Consider the following 23,058-nt stretch of genomic DNA (forward strand, 5'->3'; position numbering starts at 1 on the left):
GCTTTCTGTCAGGGCTGGGACATGGGCAGTGGTTTGCCTAAGGCAGAGGGTCAGGTCCCTATACCAGGCAGCATCAGAACCAGAAGGTCAGGAACCAGAACAAGGAATCACAAGTCAGATACTAGGAATCAGGCGAAGTCAGGAAACCAGGAGATCAGAGCAGCCCAAAGCCAGATAGAGCTTACTTGTACAAACAGCTTTCCATTTCTCCTTCTGGCTTAAGAAGGGGGAGTGGGCCAATCAGGTGCTCCAGAGTTCCACCAGTTGGGGCCCAGCTGATGGAACTTTCTATCTGAGCTGGGCTTTAAGGAGTCCCTGTTCTAGTAGATAGCGGTAAACCAGCAGGTGGAGGGTTGGCGCATGATGATAATCTATCCCCTGGACCGCTGTGGACCCAGGTTTAAGACCTGCAGGTCTTGACACTTTTATTTGCACCAGCATAAACCTGGAATAACGCCATAGTAGAGTTTGGCCTGCTTAGCCTCAAATTCACCAATAAATATGACCCCATGGGCCAGAGCTTCAACTGTCATTAATAGGTTGTGCCCCATATCACTGGTGGCCACTGAGAAACTCCTCCTTGTCCATCCCGCCCAAGAAGTTAACTAGTGCTTGGTGTGTGCCACAGCGTTATTCCTGTAGTTGTGATGCCGTTCCCATCTTCAGTGATCTAGGACTGATTCCACTTGGCTCTTCAAGACGCTTGTGCAGCAGTAATCCAAGAAGCCACAGACGGATACAAAACATTTATAGCTAGCCAGAGCCAATGTCAAGGAATAGCAACAAACTTCATCTCCACATTAGTCATCATTAAAGGGCATGACATGAACTTCATATGTAGAAAGTAGGGGTCTCTAAACATCTCAGAGTAAGGTGTGATGTCAGAGGGAACACTTTTGCTAAATGATGTTATAAGAGGCTGTTACAATATACACTGGAGACCCAAAGGTATGATCTCATCAACCCTTAATCTGTGTGGATCACCTTGCATTCACTGAATGGGTGGGTAGCTCAGAGATGTACAGATTTTAAGGCTAGAAGAGACCACTGTCATCATCCAATCTGACATCTAGCATAACCCAACCAGAGAACCTTACGAAGTCATTTCTGCATCATGCCCATAACTTCTGTTTGAACTACAGCATCTCTCTTAGAAAGACATCTATTCTTGACCTAAAGTCCACAAGTGATGGAGAATGCACCATATCCCTCGTTAAGTGGTCATTCTTGAGACACACTAGTTGGGGATGGAATACAAGTTCCCAAGACGGTACTGAGTAATCAACTCTCAAATCAGGTTAAGGCTTCAGAGGAGCTGAACCCTCACAGCCTCCATGACCATGTGCAAGCCAAATTGTTGGAGTCACTGTCTCTTATTCTTCTCCCCTGAGGAGTTCAGTTCCATTGTCCATTCTTAGGATCATTCAGAGTTAAACCATTTCCTTGTTATATGGTGTATTCACATTTCACTCCCATATTTACCACTAACACTATCATTTGTGTGTTGTATAATTAGCATTATGGTGTCAGACCCATTTTAATAATAAAACCTTGTTCTTATATAGCACTTTTCATCAGTATATCTGAAAGTACATTGCAAAGAAGATTGATAGCATTATCCCCATTTTACAGATAGGGAAATTGAGGCACAAAGACAGAAATGGACTTGCCCAAGATCAACCAAGCAGCCAGTGATAGAGCTACGAATAGAAGCCAAGTCTCCTGAGTCCCATGATAGTGTGCTATCCACTCCATCACACTGCCTAAGCAGTTTCTCACCACTCACTGTATCCCTTAAGGAATGGATGCACTTTCCACACAAACCTGTTCTGTTCTGTTGAACACACAGACGCCTCTTCTCAAATTCACAGTAATTTGCTGCCTGCCAGTTGACTGATGGAGACCAATCAGTTCCCAGTGCTAATTTTTTTTGACACATCTGTAGTTACAATCCAAATATTTAACATGCATGACTGAATCAGAACACAGGGCCTCAAGAAATGAGCAGAGACTATAGCTGGATTTCTCTTGGTTAATAAGTTTCCTATGTTTTTTTATTCAAAGTCAATTTTCTTCTTGATCATCTCTAAACAGCCTCTGTGGCCTTTAGGGCTTTTTCCTAAGTTTGCTATTATCTTCTGTAAATGACTAACTCCTTTGAGTCCTGATGCTTAACCAGAAGGGGTTGTGAGTCATCTTAACAAAACATCTGTTTAGAAATAATTGATTCTTTCAGGCTTCTGGGATCTATTCCCAGTTCTGGCAGTGGCACACTGTGTGACCTTGTGGAATTCACGTCAGTCTCTGTGCCTCAGTTTACCCCCTCTGTGTTCATAGATTTTTAAAGCAAGAAATAATCCTAATATTGCCATAGCTAGCAGAGGTTTCTCTTTAGTTTAATAGGAGTGTGACGGGTTGGACCCCTTGGGAAGTCACCTGATGTGCTGAGGTACCATTGAGTCTACCTATTCTGCCAGCATGGGCCCCCTTTAACTTGCTTTGTTGAGCCAGGCTCTTAAAACTTCCTCTAACACACACACAGGCAGGGCCACAACCCACTGCAGATCAGCTCTGGGAAGACTCATTTTAAGGGACTTGCTCCAGCATTCAGATGTCCACCACCCTTGGACTACAGACCCAAAGATATAGTATAGATGGATTACAGACCCAAAGATGGCATGTCAAGAAATTGCTTTGTTGCAACAGTTGGGAAATTTCACTTTGACTGACATCTATCAAACTATTCTGTCATTATTTATTTTTCCTATTACCGTAGTTTCTAAATTCCCAGAAAGGGGTTAGTGCCCCCATTGTGTTAACGGTGTTAAACAACCACCACTAAGACTCCTGGCCCCAAAGAACTCACAATCACCTTCTGAGTTTGTACAGCACCTAGCACAGTGGGGTGCTGCTCCATGACTAGGGCTCCTCTACTCTCTGAATATACAGACAAATACTAGGATAAGAATTCACCATGACAGCATGAATGGCAAACAGTTAGAACCTTTTACATTAGGAGATGAAGCCCATTGTTCCCATTCCTGTTGGCCTTATCTATAGACACACTAGCAGTTGCAATCCTTGCAGCAAAAGAGGTGCATGGCATTGTGGGAAATACGAAGGAATACCAGATCCCAGTTTTTGCAGATGGTAATCTGGTATGTCTGAGTGAAAGTGACAGCACTAGATGGTATTAGAGGAATACGGCACTTCTAGGTAAACATGTCCAAAACTGAAGAAACGCCTTTGGCAGCAAATTAGGAAAGCAAAGTCAAATTAACTGGTTTCTAAAGGCTTTAAATATCTGGGAGGGACAGAATTCACTTGCTTTACACTGACAACATTTAATCTACTTCCCCTAACCTCAATGCCAGACCCTTAAAGAGACCAGGACTGGTTAACTGGTTTCTAAAGGCTTTAAATATCTGGGAGGGACAGATTTCACTAGCTTTACAGTGACAGCATTTAATCTACTTCCTCTAACCTCAATGCTAGACCTTTAAAGAGACCAGGACCTCTCTCTGTCTCTTCGTGATCCCATTAGTTTAGTTAAAATGCATATCCTACCTACACTATTTTCTTCAAGTGTTACTAGAAATTCTTCCAAGCTGTAATAGGAAAGAATTGGGCCATACCTGTACTTCATTTACTAGCTTCTGATAAGCAAAACAAAAAATGACAGGTTTCAGAGTAGCAGCCGTGTTAGTCTGTATTCGCAAAAAGAAAAGGAGTACTTGTGGCACCTTAGAGACTAACAAATTTATTAGAGCATAAGCTTTCGTGAGCTACATCGTGCATCCGATGAAGTGAGCTGTAGCTCACGAAAGCTTATGCTCTAATAAATTTGTTAGTCTCTAAGGTGCCACAAGTACTCCTTTTCTTTTTGCAAAACAAAAAATATATACCAAGCAAACCTAGTATAATCTAATACGATTCCAAAGGAATAATAGTCATGGGAGATTCAAGCTTCCTTAACTGGAAATGCTCCGGTTCACTCATAAGTTATTGAGCTTAGTGTGAAATTCTCTGACCTGTGTCATCCAAAGGACAAACAATTTTATATGACATTTTACAAGTGAGCAGCTGCACAAGGAGCACTGGGAACTGGCCACACTTCAGAAAAGCACACTATACCACCCTATGCTGGTCAAACACAGAAGCGTCCTATTCTACCTGCTCAAGTTTTCCAACCTAATTTACAGCAAAGGTCTTGCATCACGCCATCCTGCTAACAACCACAGCTCAGAGTGAAGATGATACAGAGCCAGCCAGACGACTTCAAAGCCTAATTTGTTCTTTAAATTGTTCCCACGGGGGGGGGGGGGAGGGAAAGGCACTTGCAAAGTGACTCAACTAGTCATTTTTGAAGAGTCCATAACTCTCCAAACGCAAAAAGGTCAACGTTTCACTCAATGATGGTCTTAAAACATGTGCTACTTAATATATGTGGAGCAGAAAGAAGCATCCTCGGACTTAAGAAATATTCTTAATAGAAGTTGATTTGCCATCACCTTACCAATCAGAGAAAGAAAACATGACCAGTATTTACCAGCACAAAAAGGAAGAGCTGCAACTGCCAGTAATACTGGGGCTACTGTAGGGTTAAAGTCATTTGGCTCCACCCTGTTTAAGGGTCAGTCCCAGCAAGGCATGATGGGGGGAAAAAATCCATCCAGGGTAACCTTCCACTAAAACGAGTTAGTAGAGATCGGGAAAGGGAGTGTTTTGATGATTAGTGATGTGCTATAAAAATATGTTGGGCTTTTTTTTTTTTGTCTGAGGATAAAACGGCATAGCTTACTCCCATTTAAACAGAGCATACTGTGTTTTCACATTCTGGCCTAAATGGTACTAGTAAAGGTAAGTGAAAAAACATCCATTCTTGTTTTTTTTTTAATTTCTATTGAAATCTTTATGAAAAGCTTTGTTAAAATGTCAGTGAATTAGACGTTGCAAGGGGTATCATAGCTGTTCAAAACATGGAGGCAAGGGGAAGGAAAGTAGTGAACTTTTTGAGTAGCTGTGAGAAATATGATCAAATACACATACAGTTTCAGAGTAGCAGCCGTGTTAGTCTGTATTCACAAAAAGAAAAGGAGTACTTGTGGCACCTTAGAGACTAACAAATTTATTAGAGCATAAGCTTTCGTGAGCTACAGCTCACTTCATCGGATGCATTCGTAGCTCACGAAAGCTTATGCTCTAATAAATTTGTTAGTCTCTAAGGTGCCACAAGTACTCCTTTTCTTTTTACACATACAGTGAAATTCATCAGCAGGGAACAAGAGGTAGGCTGTCTGGTCTAGTGGCTACTCCATTAGCCTTGGCTTCTGTAGACCCACGTTCTGTTCCTTGCTCTGCTGCTGACCTGTTATGTGACTTCAGGAGAGTCACTTCAGCTCTTTGTCTTCCTTTCTTGCCCTCCCACCTGTTGTCTGTTTTGTCTAGTTATACATTCCTTTGGGCAAGGACTGTCTCTCACTAAGGGTATGTCTAGCACACTAAGCCCAGGCTCCGACTTAGATATAGGCTTCTTTCTGTCCACACACAAAGGGCATGTCTATACTTACCTCCAGAGCGATTGATCCAGCACGGGTCGATTTATTGCGTCTAGGGAAGATGTGATAAATTGAGTGCTCTCCCATCAACTCCAATACTCTACCGGAGCGAGAGGCACAGGTGGAATTAATGGGGGAGTGTCAGCAGTCGATTTACCGCAGTGAAGACACCGCAGTAAGTAGCTGTAAGTACGTCGACTTCAGCTACTCTATTTTCGTAGCTGAAGTTGCATAACTTAGACTGACTTAGCTTACACCCCCCGTCCCCCAGTGTAGACCAGGCCAAAGTCTGACTCACGTCAGCAAGCACTCAAGACTCGGACTCTGTGTGATTCGGGTCCTGCTGTGATTTGGGTCCTAGCCCTGTCATTTTGCTGTGTGGATACAGCTCAAGCCACAGATCCAAAGGTCTGCGTAGCGCAGAATGGACATATTAGTGTGGCTGTGAGATCCAGATCCAGCAATTGTAAACCCAAGTTTACCGTGCAGTGTGGACACTCAAGCACGGGCTTGGAAACACTGAATCCACAAGTCTAGATCCCACAGACCCAGGCTGAATGTGCCAGTAGCCATGCCCTAGGTGTGCCTAACACAACGGGGCCCCGATGATGGAGCCGATAAGTGCTGCTGCAATACAACTAAGAGACTCTTTGCCATTTAAGGCTCATGCTAGCCCAACCTCAGTAGGATGTGGGCTGAGCAGCCAAACATAGAGGCCACGGCATCCCCCGTCTGCTGTCAAGGCGAGGGCTGAGTGCTGGTTTGGATTAAACTGATGTGCCGAGGGCAGACCAGGGTCATGGCCCTAGCTGTCCACTTACATAGGTGCTGGTGTTGTGATCCGGGGCAAGGCTCCGGTTGCTCTTCCAGCTCCGAGGCTGGACTAATGTCTGCAGAGAGGTAGCCTCACAAACCTGCTGACTATCTGCCCAAAGCCCATTTGCCCGTCTTGGTTCTCGGCGAGGGTGAATTTAACCCCCATGGAGCGATGATCAGAGAAGTAGGACGTGATCTGCTTTTATAAAGAAAAAGCAACCGTTTATGGCAGAAAATTCGCAAAAACTTATTTTTCATGGGGTTACTCTGCACATGGGCCACAGCTTGCTGTTCTACACTGGGAGGGGGTCATGAGTAGGGATCAGGGGAGGTAAATACTATGTCCATCCCATATTGCTGGCTGGGAAGAGAGTCCCACAATGCAAAACCGTCGAGAACTACTGCACCATCTCCTCTGCTGCCACATATAAGCCATGTAGCGGCCTTTGGCTCCATTTCTTTCCACTCCAAATAACTTGCTGGTAGGCCCAGCCAATTGGGGCTTTACCACAAGCTATAGTGAAGCTCACATGATATTTTTCTTAAGGACTCGAGTACGAATGTTTGACACGTGTCTGGTTTTCTAACCACAAGAGACAACATCTTCTTCCTCTGGTTACCAGAGGGGGAGGGGGCTTCAGCCTCTCCCCCTCCCCCCACCTCTCCAAAATGCACACACAAAGCCTGGAGTAAATAAACTAGAGCAAAGGTCTCCCTTCGATCCAGGCTGTGATCTTGCAGCCAGTCAGGCTGTGCCGTAGGGCCCTGATCCTGCAAAGAGGGAGGCTTAGGGTGCAGAGCCCCCCCGGAGTCTCCAGTTGGGGTTCTTGCGCTCACAGAGACACCTGCATGTTGTTCCTTGAAGCATTGGGGCCTAAATGAGCTCTGCACAGTGGCTCCAGTGGCCTCCTTTTGGGACCTTCCCCATCGTTCAGGGTAGAAGAGGGCCAGGAGGAGCAAAGGGGCCCACCTTCTGCCTCAAGGGCAAGCGGAACATCAAACGCAATGCAGTTTAAAAGGAAATCAAAAAAAATATACGGGTACAGTCTTTTTTTTTTCACTCGACACAGGAAACAGGCATCAAAGCACCCACAGTAACTGCAGGGTGTAAACCTTGCAGCTCTTATATCATCTGCCCTTTGTGCTTCATGATCTTTGTTGTTCCTAGAAGGAAAAGACAAAACGATTGCCCTTATTTTTTCAGATGGATAAAAATGCTCAACAAGAGCCCCAGTCCTTGTGCTCTAGGAGCCCTGGACGTGACTGCAAAATCCATCCCCAGGGCAGCAGTTTAAGCTGACCGAGAGCACATCCCTCTACCAAATCTCTCTCCGTACCCCTGCAATTTAATGGAACCTCCCCAGTTTTCAAACGCCAGGCTCATCGTTTTCCTAGGCAATGTGCCCTTGGTTATTAGTGTCAGGCTGAAAGGGAGATGGGGACACATTCGTCCCACTCCCTGGCACTACAGGCAATGCCAACAAAATCTTCCCTTGCCCCTGCAAGGAAATTCATTCACTTCCCCGGCCACTGATCCATTGTCACTGCCACAGCTGACACCCTGAGGACAAACGCTTTGCCATTGTGCAGTGTAGGAGGCCACACCGATTGGCAAGTACCTGAAGGACGATGTCCCCAGATTCCCCCTGCCCTCCCCGCTCTGAAGTAGTTTGATCTCCCCCAACAAGATTTATCATAATCAAAATATTTGATGTTTAGAAAGTTTCCAAGTTTTACCTCAGACATTGTTTTTGCCAAGGAAGATTACCCTGAACACACTGGGGTCTTCTACCTAAGAGCCGGATTCTGTTCTCGCTCTGGTTTCACACTGGTGTCACTCCATGGGTGGCACTGATTGTCTCTAATGTACGGTGAGATCAAAATTGGGCCCTCATTACCTGGCTCTCTTCTGAAGGGCACCTTTGTTCTGAGCCCAGATCGGCACCTCTTTCTAGCTCTGTCTACAGAGTTCTGTCTCTGCCTTCTTCTTCTTCTTCTTCTTCTTCTTCTTCTCCCCCTTCCGTTTGCCTCACCATCTATGTTATCAGCTCCACATCTGGCTATCAAGACCGTGCTGACTCATTGCTAGATTCTGGTGAGCTCTGGTGCAGGTGCACAGTACAGAGGGAGGGCGTCCGGAGACTTCTCTTGAGTGGCCTGAACAAGGGCCAAGTGGATTTGCAGTCGTTGCACTTGAAGGAGTGCAGGGGCTGTCCCATTGCTACTTCCCGGGGGAGGGGGCACGATTCTGCAGACAACGAGAGGCAGAGGTGAGCCCCCTGTGTAAGCCCCAACCTGCTGAACTGGCTGGCTCCCGGGGCCCCGCAAGCTGCACTCTGTAAAGGGGTGTAGCAGTGGGCAGGTAGAGTCACACCGCCCTAACGCTAGGCTTTATCTACAAGGCACAATCAAGCTCTCTGCTCCAGCTTCCAGCTTTCTAGATTTTTTTCCCATCTGCAGCCACCTTTGGGCTTTCTCTTTTAAAATCCTTTGAAGATCATTTAGTAGGAAGGATGGTCCAGTGGGTAGGGCACAGGCCTGTGACTTGGGAGACCTGCATGGTTTTTTTTCTGGCTTTGCCACTGACCTACTGTTGGGACCTAGGATAAGTCACTTAACCTACCCTACACCTTAGTGCCCCCTCTGAAAAATGGGCATAATGCTTCTGTTTCACAGGGATATTAAAGAGGATAAGACCACTAATGACTGTGAGGTACTTCAGACACTATAGTGATGAGGGCCATATTGATATATAGATAGACTCACATGAGATCTCACACCAAAGTTGAGACCAACTCCTTCCCTTGCCTCTAGAAAAACTGCAGTCATTATTCTAGCCTTTTCAACAGTGACTCCAACACGTCACCCTCAGCAGCATAGGGGGGAAAGAAATTGAGGCCTGCCGACACCTTTGTAACTCACTGCAAATGGCTTCACAACCTGCTTAGATAGTTGGATGAAAGACGGTGCCTGGGCAGATCAAAGCCGCGCTCACTATCTTTGTGTTCTCTCTGCTGTACTGGAACACAAAGCATGGCTCCTCCCTGACCAATTTGACCTGATATAGTACAGAATCATACTCCCTTCTACAGTATAATGTCATTAGGGGCTATGTGATTCCTAGCCGCTGCAGAGAATTAAGGGGACAGCCAATAACGTTTTGGAGTAGCAGCCGTGTTAGTCTGTATTCGCAAAAAGAAAAGGAGTACTTGTGGCACCTTAGAGACTAACAAATGTATTAGAGCATAAGCTTTTGTGAGCTACAGCTCACTTCATCGGATGCATTTGGTGGAAAAATGCATCCGATGAAGTGAGCTGTAGCTCACGAAAGCTTATGCTCTAATAAATTTGTTAGTCTCTAAGGTGCCACAAGTACTCCTTTCCTTTTTGTGAATAATGTTTTGGTAAAGGCAAAATGATGACTTTGAAAATCAGGCATTTAGGCTTTAGACCAAAGTGTCCATGGGAATGGGGGAGAGATCTGGGACAGGATGTTTCAAGGAGGTGGTTGTGGGATTAAAACCCTTTTGCCTCCAGGTTACTGGCTCAATGCTGGCAAAATAATGACCCACTGGCATCTGCAGACTGTTCGGTATCTTCTGTGAAATGATCTGTATGATCAGACTTCAGTTTCTACAGTAGGCGTGTCCTCAGCAAAAATTTACCACCAGGATTTACGCTAAGTGCCAATGTCAGCAGATTTCAGAGTAGTAGCCGTGTTAGTCTGTATTCGCAAAAAGAAAAGGAGGACTTGTGGCACCTTAGAGACTAACAAATGTATTTGAGCATAAGCTTTCGTGAGCTACAGCTCACTTCATCATGTCAGCAGAGAGGCCCAGGACTGAATGGGCCATGGATACTGGATTCCTCTCTCAACTCCATGCAGGTGGAGTTTGAAAGACAGTATATAAGGAAAGCTCACAAGGCCAGTGGATCTTCTGTGAAAAAAAGGGACTTAGGCTCGAAGTTTGTCAGCCTGGCACCTTACAATCACTCAATTCTCTACAGATAATAATGCCTCGCTTTCAAATAGCATTTTTCATCAGTAGATCTCAAAGCATTTTACAAAGGAGGTCAGCCCCCTTTTAAAAATGTGAAACTGAGGCACGGAGAGGGAAAATGACTTGCCCAAGGTCATCTAGCAGACAAGTGGCTAAACTGGGGGACTAGAACCTATAGCTCTTGAGTTACCGGCCACTGCTCCAACACTGCCTCCTTAAAAAGGATGTCACTCTAGCATTAAGGCCTTGACTACATGGGAAAGTCATTTCAGACTAAGGGGCTGTGTGTGTGAATGTAAAGCACTATAGCTTTTCCAGACTAACTTCATGATTCCATAAAAGTGTGTCCATATGGGACCTATTCTGGAATAGCTATGGAGGTCAATTTCCCCATGCAGACAAACCCTAAGGCCAAGAATTTTGAAGTTACTAGTGATTCTGGGACCTCATTTTTGGGTGCCAAAACAGAGACACCTTGAAGGAGCTTGATTTTCAGAGTGTGAGAGCTCATCCTTTTGTACAAATCTTGTCCCCTTTAAGGTGTCTCCAGGTGGGCAGTGACCAAATGGAGGCAAACTCCAAATTGCAAGTTAGTTTTGGCAATCTGGGCCTAAGAGTAGGGTGATCAGATAGCAAGTGTAAAAAATCGGGACGGGGTGGAGGGTAATAAGTGCCTATATAAGAAAAAGCCCCCAAAATCAGAAGTGTCCCTATAAAATTGGGACATCTGGTCACCCTACCTAATAGTATTACTCAGGTTTCTTTCCACTGCTGTTACTTTCCAGTTTTTGAACCTTGTGATTCTCAGAAGAACAACAACAATGTGTGCAGACATCTTCAACCTTGGCTGCTTTGAGATCAGCTGAATATTGCCTTAAGATTTCAATGTCTCATTTATGCAGATAACTTCAATATGACCTCAGGGATAGCAAGATTGTTTATTTCATTTTGCTGTTTCCTCTCCATTACCCACCTTTATGAAACAGGTAATAGCTCACCTTAAGTGATCACTCTCGTTACAGTGTGTATGGTAACACCCATTGTTTCATGTTCTCTGTGTATATAAATCTCCCCACTGTATTTTCCACTGAATGCATCCGATGAAGTTAGCTGTAGATCATGAAAGCTTATGCTCAAATAAATTTATTAGTCTCTAAGGTGCCACAAGTACCCCTTTTCTTTTTGCAAATACAGACTAACACGGATGCTACTCTGAAACCAGACACACCCATGTATTATTTAGATCAAAAGAAGAGCCTCTCTTATACCACCAGGGGAAGAACTTTAGTGGCCAGTATCGAAACACAGTTTATATAGTTCAGCACTGGCCTAACTCTGCTCCTCTTGAAGTCAACCCTTTTGAAAATCTCATCTTAAAGTTCTTCCCATTGTAAAATTATCACTCCAGCTCTTTCAAATGCCAGCTTTTATTTAACACTTTATTGTCTTGTATGTCTGAATTTTTAGGTCGCTTTTAACACTCTGGATTTTCTCCACCGTGGTCACCTACTTACTCATACGCATAATTTCCATTGACATTAATGTGGGCTGAAACACCACACTACCCGTTGAGGTGTATTGTGTATTTAATTTATGTTAATTGTTCTTTATTTATAAAATGTCCAGCCACTGCTCTGGCTGCTGTACAAAAATAAAAAACACTAGGCCAGATTCTCAGCTGGTCCAAAGTGGAGTCACTCTAACTTCAATGGAGCAACGCTGATTTACAGCAGCTGAAATTCGGACTCCAAACTTGTACATTTCAATAGGCCCAGAGATCATAGATATATATCCCTGCACCCTGCTCAGGCCCCACACAACAACTTGCACAGCTTTATATAATTGCAGGGAAAAAAAATGTACCCTTCTGGGAGGAAGTAGTATAGCTTAGTGGCTCTGCTACTAGCCTAAGGTTCTGGAGACATGGATTCCATGCCTGGCCTGCTGTCAATGAACTTCTTTGTTATGTGCCACAGTTTCCCCATCTGTGAAATAGGTATGATACTACTGACCTCTTTCGTGATGCACTTTGAGGTCTACTGACGAAAAAATGCTGTATAAGAACAAGGTATTCTCATTTGTGAGATCAAAACTCTCAACCACAGGAGCTGGCTACATTTCTGAAATTTCAATGCTTTTGCAAAAATATTGCATACTGTTTGTGAAAACCTTTTACCATTTTAATATCACTTTATAGAAGGGATGGTTGAAGTTTTTCAAAAATTCCATGATGTTGATAAAAAGTTTTGAAAGGTTTTTGTGAAAAATGGGCAACATTTTTTGACCAGCTCTGTCAACCACATTTCCAACCACTACAACCTGCCCCTAGACATCCCCTTCCCGCGCTAGTGAAAGCCTAGAACAACAGACAGGACCTGCCGTAGATCTTTTAGATCCTAAAATACAGAACTAAGGGGGAAGCAAAATTTCTTGAGCAATTCAGCTGATCACTGATGCTAGTGTCATCATCATACATATGGAGAGAGAGGCTAGCTCTGGGTAGATCGGATCCAAATTGCTTGAGGTCTAATCCAAAACCTATTGAAGTCATTGGGAATTTTCAGATTTAAAAACCAAAACCAACACCCTAACTGTGGAAAATGATTGCTGAGCTGGTGCAATTTCCTTTAAATCAACCAACATGTATTATATTTCAAATATAGTGAAAACGGCTTATACGTATAAAACAATTAAAACGAATACCCTGAGTGTTAATTGCAACCCACTGTTCTTTTTCTATCCGATATGTCTTGTGTACAAGAATAAGAGTGTTATCTAGTGACAAGAGCAGAAGATTCAAGAAAACGTGCTTTATAGAGAGAGACTCAAAGTGCTCGGTCTATTTGGCTTAACAAAGATGGTTAAGGGGTGACTTGATCACAGTCTATAAGCATCTACATGGGGAGCAAATATTTAACAATGGGCTCTTCAATCTAGCAAGAAGGTAGAACACAGTACAGTGGTTGAAAATTGGAGCTAGACAAATTCAGACGGGCAATAAGGTGTAACATTTTTTCACAGTGAGGGAAAATAACTATTGGAACAATTTGCCAAGGACTGTGGTGGATTCTCCATCACTGACCATTTTTAAATCAACACTGGATTTTTATTTTTTTTTTAAAAGATCTGCTGGAGGAAATATTTTGGGGGAGTTCTCTGGCCTGTATTATAGAGGAGGTCAGACTAGATGCTCACAATGGTTCCTTCTGGCATTAGAATCTAAGAAGAATAGGAGAAAGCTAGTCCTAGTTCTGCTGCTGAATGATATGTGACCTTGGCAAAGCCATGCTGGTTGCTCTGTGCTTAGCAAAGCTATAATAAAACCAAGGGTGTTGTGCCATTTATTATTACAACTGAGACTGAGGCCCATTTGTTCCAGGCACTGGGAAAACACATAGGAAGAGGCACTTACAATCTAGGGGGAAGAGAAACAGAAGCACAGAGAAATAAGGCAACTTGAGAAATAAGATCATGCAACAGGTCAAGGGAATAGAAGCCCACTCCCAACCCAGAATCCTATCAACTAGATCAGTCTGCCTCTGAATTCCACCCTCGCCCTTCAACATGCTCACATGAGTAAAGCTCTGTTGATGCTTTAGTGTTTGTAGGATTGGGAGCTTTCTTCACAGAATCATCTTTCCCTTTTTATTAAAGATGATGGCACTTTCTATCTAGGGTTGTGTGTGAGCCAATCCTGATGAACGTGCCTAAACAGCATGTCTCTGCTGGGGCCATCAGTTGCTCCAAAATACACCAAGAAACAGTCTAACACAAAACAATACTGTAGGAAAACCCTACATCATTTGCATTCAGCCAAAAAATTCACATGACTAATAGGTTACCTAAATGTGCTGTTGTCTGGTAAATTCAAGGTCAATACCACTACCAGTGGTTCATATTGCCCTTCCCCACTTCCCCCAGCCCCCAAAGTAGTCTTTCAACGTTGAATAGTTTTAGTCTATTTCTAATACAAATAACGGTGAGCTTGTTATTTGGAGTGAAAAACCAGGGTTTAATATGTGTCAGTGAAGCTAAGGGAGTATTTAATTTTTTGATCTTTTTTAAAAAAAAAAACCCAGATACAGTAATAAAGATGATCCGTTTGATTTCCCTCCAGAGTGGAAAAGATGAGTCAATCACAAACAAACATTGTGCCTCAATTGCCAGTCCCCCGATGCTGGGGGAAATCAAGAGCAACAAGAGCGAGTCTAGAGAGTTACACCCAGGTGACATCAGTGTGAGGAAAGACTCAGGCTGTGATCAGTGGGTTTACTTCATGGCTGCATTTATTTACCGCTTTTTGCAGTGGAAGCCTTTTCCTATTCAACTTTATACAGAAACAGTGTGTGCCTTGCTTCTCTATGGTTTGGGGCATCCTTGTTCTTTACTGCCTTGCTTCAAATTTATTCCTCAAGAAAGAATGACTCATTTGAGGATGAGCTGCTTAACTGTACATTGTGTGAGGGTGGATGTTAGGCAAAATGGCCCAGTCTTTTCATTAAAGGTACAAAACAGAAGTAAATTTAAGGGTTTTAGTTGCTGCAAATGTTTGCCTACACATTCAAATATATTTATCTGGCCCCCATTACCACAGTAGCTGAGCGCCTCGCATGTCTTTAACATGTTTATCCTCCCAATGCTCCACTGAGATAGGACAGGTTGCAGAGTCGCAGCCGTGTTAGTCTGTATCCGCAAAAAGAAAAGGAGGACTTGTGGCACCTTAGAGACTAGCAAATTTGAGCATAAGCTTTCGTGAGCTACAGCTCACGTCATGGGATGCATGCAATGGAATATCCACATCCACTGCATGCATCCGATGAAGTGAGCTATAGCTCACGAAAGCTTATGCTCAAATAAATTTGTTAGTCTCTAAGGTGCCACAAGTACTCCTTTTCTTTTTGAGATAGGACAGTGCTCTTATGTAGGGTGACCATATTTCTCTATACTGAATACGGGACACTTGGGAAAATTACTCGTATTCAAGCGAATTCAATGGCAATCAATTGTGTAGACGTTCAAAGTAACATCAAGTTGATCAAGCCCCTGCTAAAAAGAAATACTGGGTAGTTGGTTTCTTTTTATTTACCTTCTTATCGCTAAGGTTCACATGGGGAGGGTTGACACATACACTCCCGTACACCTCTCTCACCGTGACCAACCAACCCGACCCTCCCTGCCCAGTGCTCTCCGCCCTCCATGCCTGGCTGGGCCTCCCAGAATGGACCCGCCTCTCCTGGTACCTGGCACCAGGTCTTCCCCAGGCAGCACACGGGCCGGGGGCATGCAGAGTCACATGCCCACCCTCCCCAGATTTCTGCAGGGTTCACACCAGACTGTGCCCAGCAGCAGCTTTTCAGCACTGTGCGGGAGGGAAGGGACGGGAGCTGTTTCCAGCTGCAGGGGAGGAGGAGGAGGGGAAGGAATGACCTGCCCTGTGTCCTTGCAGAGCTCATCTCTTCCTCCCCCCTCCCCAACACTGCGGTGTGGCTGGAAGCAGCTTGTCACTTCCTGCCCGCACAGTGTCAAAAGGCAGCTAACACCTCTAGGATGGCCACCGACATAACCCAGCCGCCTCCTGTCCCCTGGCTACAGAGCAGGCAGGAAGGGGTTAAGCCCGAGGAATGCATTGTGCACCAGGGCCCAGGGAACCTGACTTCAGGGGCTTCAGGAAACCTGGCCAGAGAAGTGGCTCAGTAGAGGAGTGTGCCTAGGGGATGGAGCAGTCCCGCGCTCCCTGGAAGCAGGACCCGGGGTGGGGGAGGGTCACAGGTGAAGAGGGTGCTAAACCCCTGCCCCCCGGGGGCTGCTGTGGAGCTTGCAGGTTCGGGGCGTGAACAGGCTGGAAATTGCTTCCCCCACCCAACACTCCAGAGTTTAGCAGAGGGGCGGAGAGGCTGCCCCGTGCCAGTGCTGTGCGGATCTTTGGCACATGCAGGGCTCGGCTCCTCCTGGCCAGCGCCCCGGGCCAGATGCTCTTGGGGTTTCCCAGGGCACCAGCCCAGCCAGAAGCAGTGGGGGAAGGAAGGAAGGAGGGAGGGAGGAAGGAGCCTGTCTGCCAGGATGCTGGTGAGCTGAGCGCTCCGACCAGGGGCTGGTTTGCCATACAGCGCTGGGAGTGGGATGCACCCTGCTGGGGGGATATGAAGGAGCAGTGGGGCTGAGAGGGGCCAAGGGACAAAGTAGGGAGAGGACAGCGAGAGGGGGAGCATGTAAAGGGCCAATGGGTGGGCAGCATGGGTGACACATAAGCGGCTGCTGCCTGGCACCTGCCTACATTCACCAGCCACCGCAGCGCGCAGCCAGTGCCGGCCAGAAACAGGATGGCGGGGGCTGCGCTGACGGACTGGCAGGGGGAGTGGCCAACCCCGCACACTGCAACTTTGCCCTTGCACACCAACCCCATTGTCAGCCACTAGACCCCTCACTCACCACTGGTGGGCGAGTGGCTGGCGAGCAGGGATCCAGCTAGCAGCAGGACCCGCCAGTACTGATGGAGGGGGGAGACAGAAAATATAGGACAATTTGTCCGTTTTTAAAGAAAAAGTCGGGACACCAGCAGGGGGGCTTAAATACGGGATGGTCCCTTTAAAACCGGGACATCTGGTCACCCTATGCAGGAGAGACCCCTACACACACTCACAATCTGGGGGCAGTAGGACCCATCTGGTGCCTCTCCACCCCCTCACCATATGGTGTGGGGGAGAACTGCCGAGTGGAGCCAGGGAAAGACCCCAGTTGGTAGGGGCAGAACCAAGGACTTTTTCCGCCCTTGAATGTTCTAGTCACAACATTCTAGAGGTTTGACTTTCTCTGCCCTCTGCCGATTGGCTGCTTGCTCCAACCATCTCCCTCCTTCTCTTACACAAAGACAGACTCATAGATTTTAAGGCCAGGAGGGACCATCATGATCATCTGGTCTGACCTCTTGCCCATGGCAGGCCACAGAACCTCAACCACCCACTCCTGTAATAGACCCCTAACCTCTGGCTGCGCTACTGAAGTCCTCAAATCATGATTTAAAGATGTCAAGTTTTAGAGAATCCACCTTCATCTTAGCTTTACTCCACACCTGGCCCCGACCTTCTCTTCCCCTGTCATCCTCCTCCCCTACCTTTCCATTTACCCAATTCCCTCCTAACTAAATCCACCTAAGAAAATAATGGTGGCATTACTATGAGATTTGCTGCCATCACCTTGTTCACTCTACCTGTGTGTTCTACCCCTTCCCCAACCCTGTGTCTCTCTAGTCTATTTAGATTGTAAACTCCTTGGGGATGGGACTGCCTACTGCTAGCACATTCTCGGTTGGTCCTTAGGCACTACCATCATACACATGATCAATAAGTAATGACAGTAAGGGTCTTATCTAAAGCACATGTCCATCATCTTCAATGAGCTTTGCATCAAGCCCTACATTCTCTTTGACCCACCCAAAATAATTCCCCTCCGTCCTGAATGTTAACACTTTTCAAATGTATGTGGACATTTTCCCCCTTTACTCATTGTTTAGAAGGTCAGGGGTGTTCACCTCCACACTTGCCCTGAAAGGGTTAATGCAGATGGAGAAGGGAGCTAATTAACCCAACAGGCCACAGCTCAGAGGAATCAGGTGGCTAATCAATCCCCTGATGGAATGAGGATGCCCTGCTGAGGAGGAACAAGCTGGGCTGGGTTCATAGAGGCGGGAAATTAGTAACAGAAAGGAAAGTCTGTAGTCACTCCCTGGGAGAAGGGAGGATTTTTCAGGCTGGCAAACCCAGAGCTGGGGGAAGGTAGGACAAGGCTCAGGGAAAGGCAGTAAGGTCTAAGGGGGAACAGACCTTGACTGTTGGCAGGAGAGTCCCTGAGCCAGAACCCGGAGTAGAGGGCAGGCCCAGGTTCCCCTGCCAGCCACTGACAGAGTGGCACTATAAGGCAGTGACTAGGAAGACTGCCTGAACCTGTTTGTGGTAAGAGACTTTCCAACTCAGGACGGGGAAATGATTTGGTGACCTGGCTAGAGGGCCAAGTCACAAAGAGGTAGCAGCAGCTCGTGCAGTGAGAGAATTGGGCTTCCAACTGAATTTGTTTGTGAAAAATGTCTGCTTCCAATTGAAGTCAAAGGGAAGTTTTTCCACTGAATCTATGGGCACTGGGTCAGACCCTAAGGCATTTGGTTTGGGCTTTATGACTTTTTTCCCCCCTTAGTTAACTTTTTCTGTGTCAGTTACAGTCCATTTCATCATTAGAGCTGGGTGAATAATGTTGTCATGGGGTCACTCATCACACTTGCGCCTCCTGTTGGGCATTTTGGGAATTAGCTTAGTCCGAGTGGGTGCACCCTCAGGTGGGGTGGCTCTCCGATCCTTGCCTGTGCCTGTAGGCCTGTTAGTGCTCCTTTCTCTCGGCTTCCGCTTCGTGGCACAGCCCTCCAGCCAGATCACCAGCTGGTTTCCCCCCTCCCAGGGGACCCTTCCAACAAGTGTCCAGCCTCTCCTGGCAGTGGCTTGGCAGCCGGGCCACTCCTTCAGCAGGGACAGCAGGTGGGGGGGGGAAAGAGCAGGTCCACCCACTACTCGGGGCCTCAGCCTAGGGACCCTGCAAACAGCATCTTCCTGCTGCCTCTTCCTTCCAGCTCACTGTCTCTATTCCCTGGGCCACTTCCCTGCAGCCTCAGTTCCTTCTGCTCCTGCCTCTGGCTCCAGCTCTTTTGCCCTCTTCTCAGGGCCTCGAGCCTGTAAATCCTGGCAGCTGGTCAGGAGCTCTCCCTAGCTCCCCCAGTCCCTGCTAGCACCTGCCCTTCCCCAGGTGCTGGTCTCTCTGTAGCCCTCTAGGAAGCTAGTCTTCTCCCTAGAGCTCCCTGCAGCAGACTCCCTCACTTTGGTCTGCAGCTTCCTTTTATATGGGCCGGCTGGGCCCTGATTGGCTGGTCCAGCTGCCGCCCTAATTGTCTGCAGCTGCAGCCCTAATTAGCTGTTTCCCCTGCAGCCATTCCTTTGGCTACCTGCGCTCAGCCTCCCTAGGCTGGCTTTAACTCTCTGAGAGCCAGTCCTATTGGGTTCTGGGAAGTACTAAAGCACCCTCCTCCAACCTTAGGGGAGGATCCAAAAGGTCCAGGAACTCAATTAATTATGGGGGACAACCAAAAATGTAACAGGTCAAAGGGTGAAGGTCAAAGGGTCAAACAAAGGGAACCTGAAGGGGACACCGAGCAGAAAACCCCAGACAGCACCCACTGCTCCTCGAAGGTGTCAAGGGAGCCAGCGGACGCCATCCAGAGGAACTCTGCCCGGATATGTGAGCGAAGGCAGGACTGGAAATAGGCCCCACAGTCTCAGGGAAACCCCCTTAGCCAATCTCCTCTCCCTGGTCTTATAGATGGCTACTTTGGCCAGCGCTAGGAGGAGGTTGACAAGGAGGTCCTACAACTTTGTGGGGCCATGGATAGGGTCTGAGTATATGAAAAGGTGAAGGGAAAAGTGCAACCAGAAAAGTAAAAGGATGGTTAGGAGGAGCCAGAACAGTGGCTGCAACCGGGCGCACTCCAGGTATACATGCACCAGGGTCTCCCTCATGCCGCAAAAGGGGCAGGCGTCAGGGACAGGGGTGAACCGCGCCAAGTACACACCCATGCTCTCATGGCCAGTGCGGGGCAGGCCCCCCATCACAACTCCATACCAAATAAACTACTGGCCAATTTTCGCCTCTCTTCCTGTTTGCACGTTGCTCACAGGTGGATTGTGATTTCTCAAAAATATTTGCCAGATGGTTTCTGTGAATAATTCCTCATCATCTGATTCTGGGCAAGAGGTTGAAAGCGTTCCATAGTCCAAACTGGAATTGTTTTGACTGGATAAACAGGGCACATGGTACCTCTCTGTCCCCTGTCTGGGTGAGTGTAACTCTTAGAATTGGATTTGCAGCACAAATATTTATGATTATTCATTTGAAATTTGCTTTGCATGACTATTCTGCAATATTATCTTAAAACGTGCCCCTTTGGTGAACATTCCTGTCGGTAAACTCGTTCACTAGACTATTTAGCTGAGGCCTCATTTTTGGAAGATAGGATTAGGGAAGGAAATAAATTATTAGGTTGAAAACAGAATGCTTGTTTTAAATAAGATAAGTAAATAGATAGTTGGCTAAGAAGACAGACTGTATGAGCCAACTAAGATAAGAGGGAGAACACCAAGGGAACTATTTACTGTGCACTATCTTACAAGGGACACGGAAATGTGTAAAGATGAGGTAAAGAGGAAGTCCAATCATGGGCAGTGCGTGGACAGCATGTGCTGTACAGAGATTGGTTCCTGCATAGTAACCAAGCCAAGCGAAAATGATGTGATGCTATGTATAGTAAATTCAATGAGATGTGTCATATATATAAAGGGAGAGGGTTTCTTTGTAACTTTGGAGCTGTGATGTGCCCTGCATCCATCCCTCCTGTGTTTGAGTCTGATCAACACAGCATGGCATTGCTGTATGCCAAATAAAGATACCTGAGTGACTAAGGCTGGAGTCGAACTGAGTTCTTGGGAAACCGAACGGAAAAAGATCTCAGAGGGAATCCCAACAGAATATTCATGGACCATAACACAGCAGAGATGAATTTGCTTTACAATTTGAAGGAATGCTTGCATAGCATCTGCCTATCTCTGAATCAATACAGTGATAAGTCCTGTGTGGGTGTAACCCATGCTGGGAAAACATAGGTCTTTGTCCCCCTCTAGTCGCCGGAACGTGCATGAGTCTGCTAATACTCTCCTCTTTGAGGCTTAGTCTTTTAGCTCAAGTGCTAAATGCTTGTGCTGAAATTGCTGGGTTCAGACACCAATGGGATAAATTACAGTCATTCCCTTCAGCTGCTGACTTGATGCCGGGCGATTATAGATCGTTTGTGACTAACATTCTCTGTGTAGTTTGGTGGTGTAGATCAAGGGAACTTAGTTTAATACACTGTGATGGAGATGACTGTGGGGCTGTGTTTCTATTACAAAGTCAATTATTAAGTTCTCTTCTTTGGGTGATGATGATGGATGCGCTCTCTGGGGGTCATTCTTCAAAGTCTAAGATGAAACAGAGAGATGAGGAAAAAAATTTAAAAAAAAGAAAATATCACCTCCGTGTGGAGAATTGATATCTACTTTAAAAAAAATCAGCACCAACCTCCAACTTGGAATCTATCAGGCAGATTTAGCTTTGATTTATCCCAGTGTCTATTTGGAATTACTTCCATGGTTTCAACTGAGTTACCCAAGTGTAAGTGAGAGCAGACTCAGGCCCCAAGTACTCATATACCAGATTTTCATTTGTTTGCTTTATTTTGATAGAAATAGATCATGCTACTAGTATGGAGCTATATTAAGGGAAAGTGCATGGTCAAACTGCCCCAGCTCTACTGCTGGGGAGCACCGTAGGTGACACCCTTTACCACCATAACCCCTGCAAGGTGACCGCTGGCTGGCATACTGGGTGTAGGCATGGAGTCATGGCTCCATCTACTTCCCACCATCCCTGCCCTCTTTCTGGCAAGTTGCTCCTAGGTGCAATAGCTCAGTGCTAGCCCCTACTCATCCCGACAGTCAGGGGCTGCAATCCTGTCCACCTTAGGTTTAGACTGTAATCTCTTTAGGGCAGAGGCTGTCTTTTATTTTACGTTCACATGTTCATATATTTTAAGACCAGAAGGGACTAATAGAATCCTCTAGCCTGACCTCTTCTAGAACCCAGGGTGAAGAATCTCATCCAATAATTTCCACATCAGATCCATAACTTTCCGTTTCAGCTAGAGCATCTCTTGTAGAAAGCTGTCCAGTCTTGATTTAAAGACCTCAAGTGACCAAGCTTCTGCCACAGTTCCCTAGGGAAGTTGTCAATGGCTGTCTTTTTCTGGTGATTAAAGAGCTGTCTGCTACCAGAACTCTCTTCCCCACGTAGGTACTTGTAGTCCAGGATCAAGCCACCTGCTAACCTTCTCTTGGATAAACTAAACAGATTAAGCTTTTTTAATCTCTCATTATAAGGCATGTTTTCCAGACCTCAAATCAGACTTTTCTGAACCCTTTAGAGTTTGTCAACCTCTTGACATCCAAAGTGGACATAATAGTCACTAAAGGGGCATGCTGAGCTAAACCACATCCCTGATATTTCCCCACTTATACATCCAAGGGTCACATTCACCCTTTTCTCTTAGCCACAGCACCCCATTGGGAGCTCATGTTTAATTAGTTATCTGCCATGATCGCAAGTACTTTTCACAGTCACTGCTTGCCAGGATACACTCCCCCATGTTAGGATATAGATATTCAGGCCTGTCTGTAAAGGCCTATACTCTAATTTAGGTGTATTCTTATCACTTAGCTAGTTCTAGAGGTATAAAAGAAAGAATCAAAATCACCATCTGCCGGTATAAGGGCCTTCTCTGACTGTGACAGTCTGAGGCCCTGTGCTTAGGCTAAAATCTCTAGCTAAGCAACAGAGGCAGCCCTAAGCAGGGAAGCGACCGGTCACATCCTCACATTCCAGCCTAGTCACATTGAAATAAGGTGCTATTGGGCTGTTAGGAATATAATCCTGTCCTGATAATGCCTATCACCTCCAAAGAAAGGGAAGTGCCTAGAAGATGTAAAAGGAAACTTAGTTTGATAGCATCCTGTCCGGAAAGAACTAACTTATCAATAGCTGGGATGTGAAATCCCCAT

This window comes from Dermochelys coriacea, chromosome 1, assembly GCF_009764565.3.
Source record: "Dermochelys coriacea isolate rDerCor1 chromosome 1, rDerCor1.pri.v4, whole genome shotgun sequence".
In the NCBI taxonomy this organism is placed as follows: Eukaryota; Metazoa; Chordata; order Testudines; family Dermochelyidae; genus Dermochelys; species Dermochelys coriacea.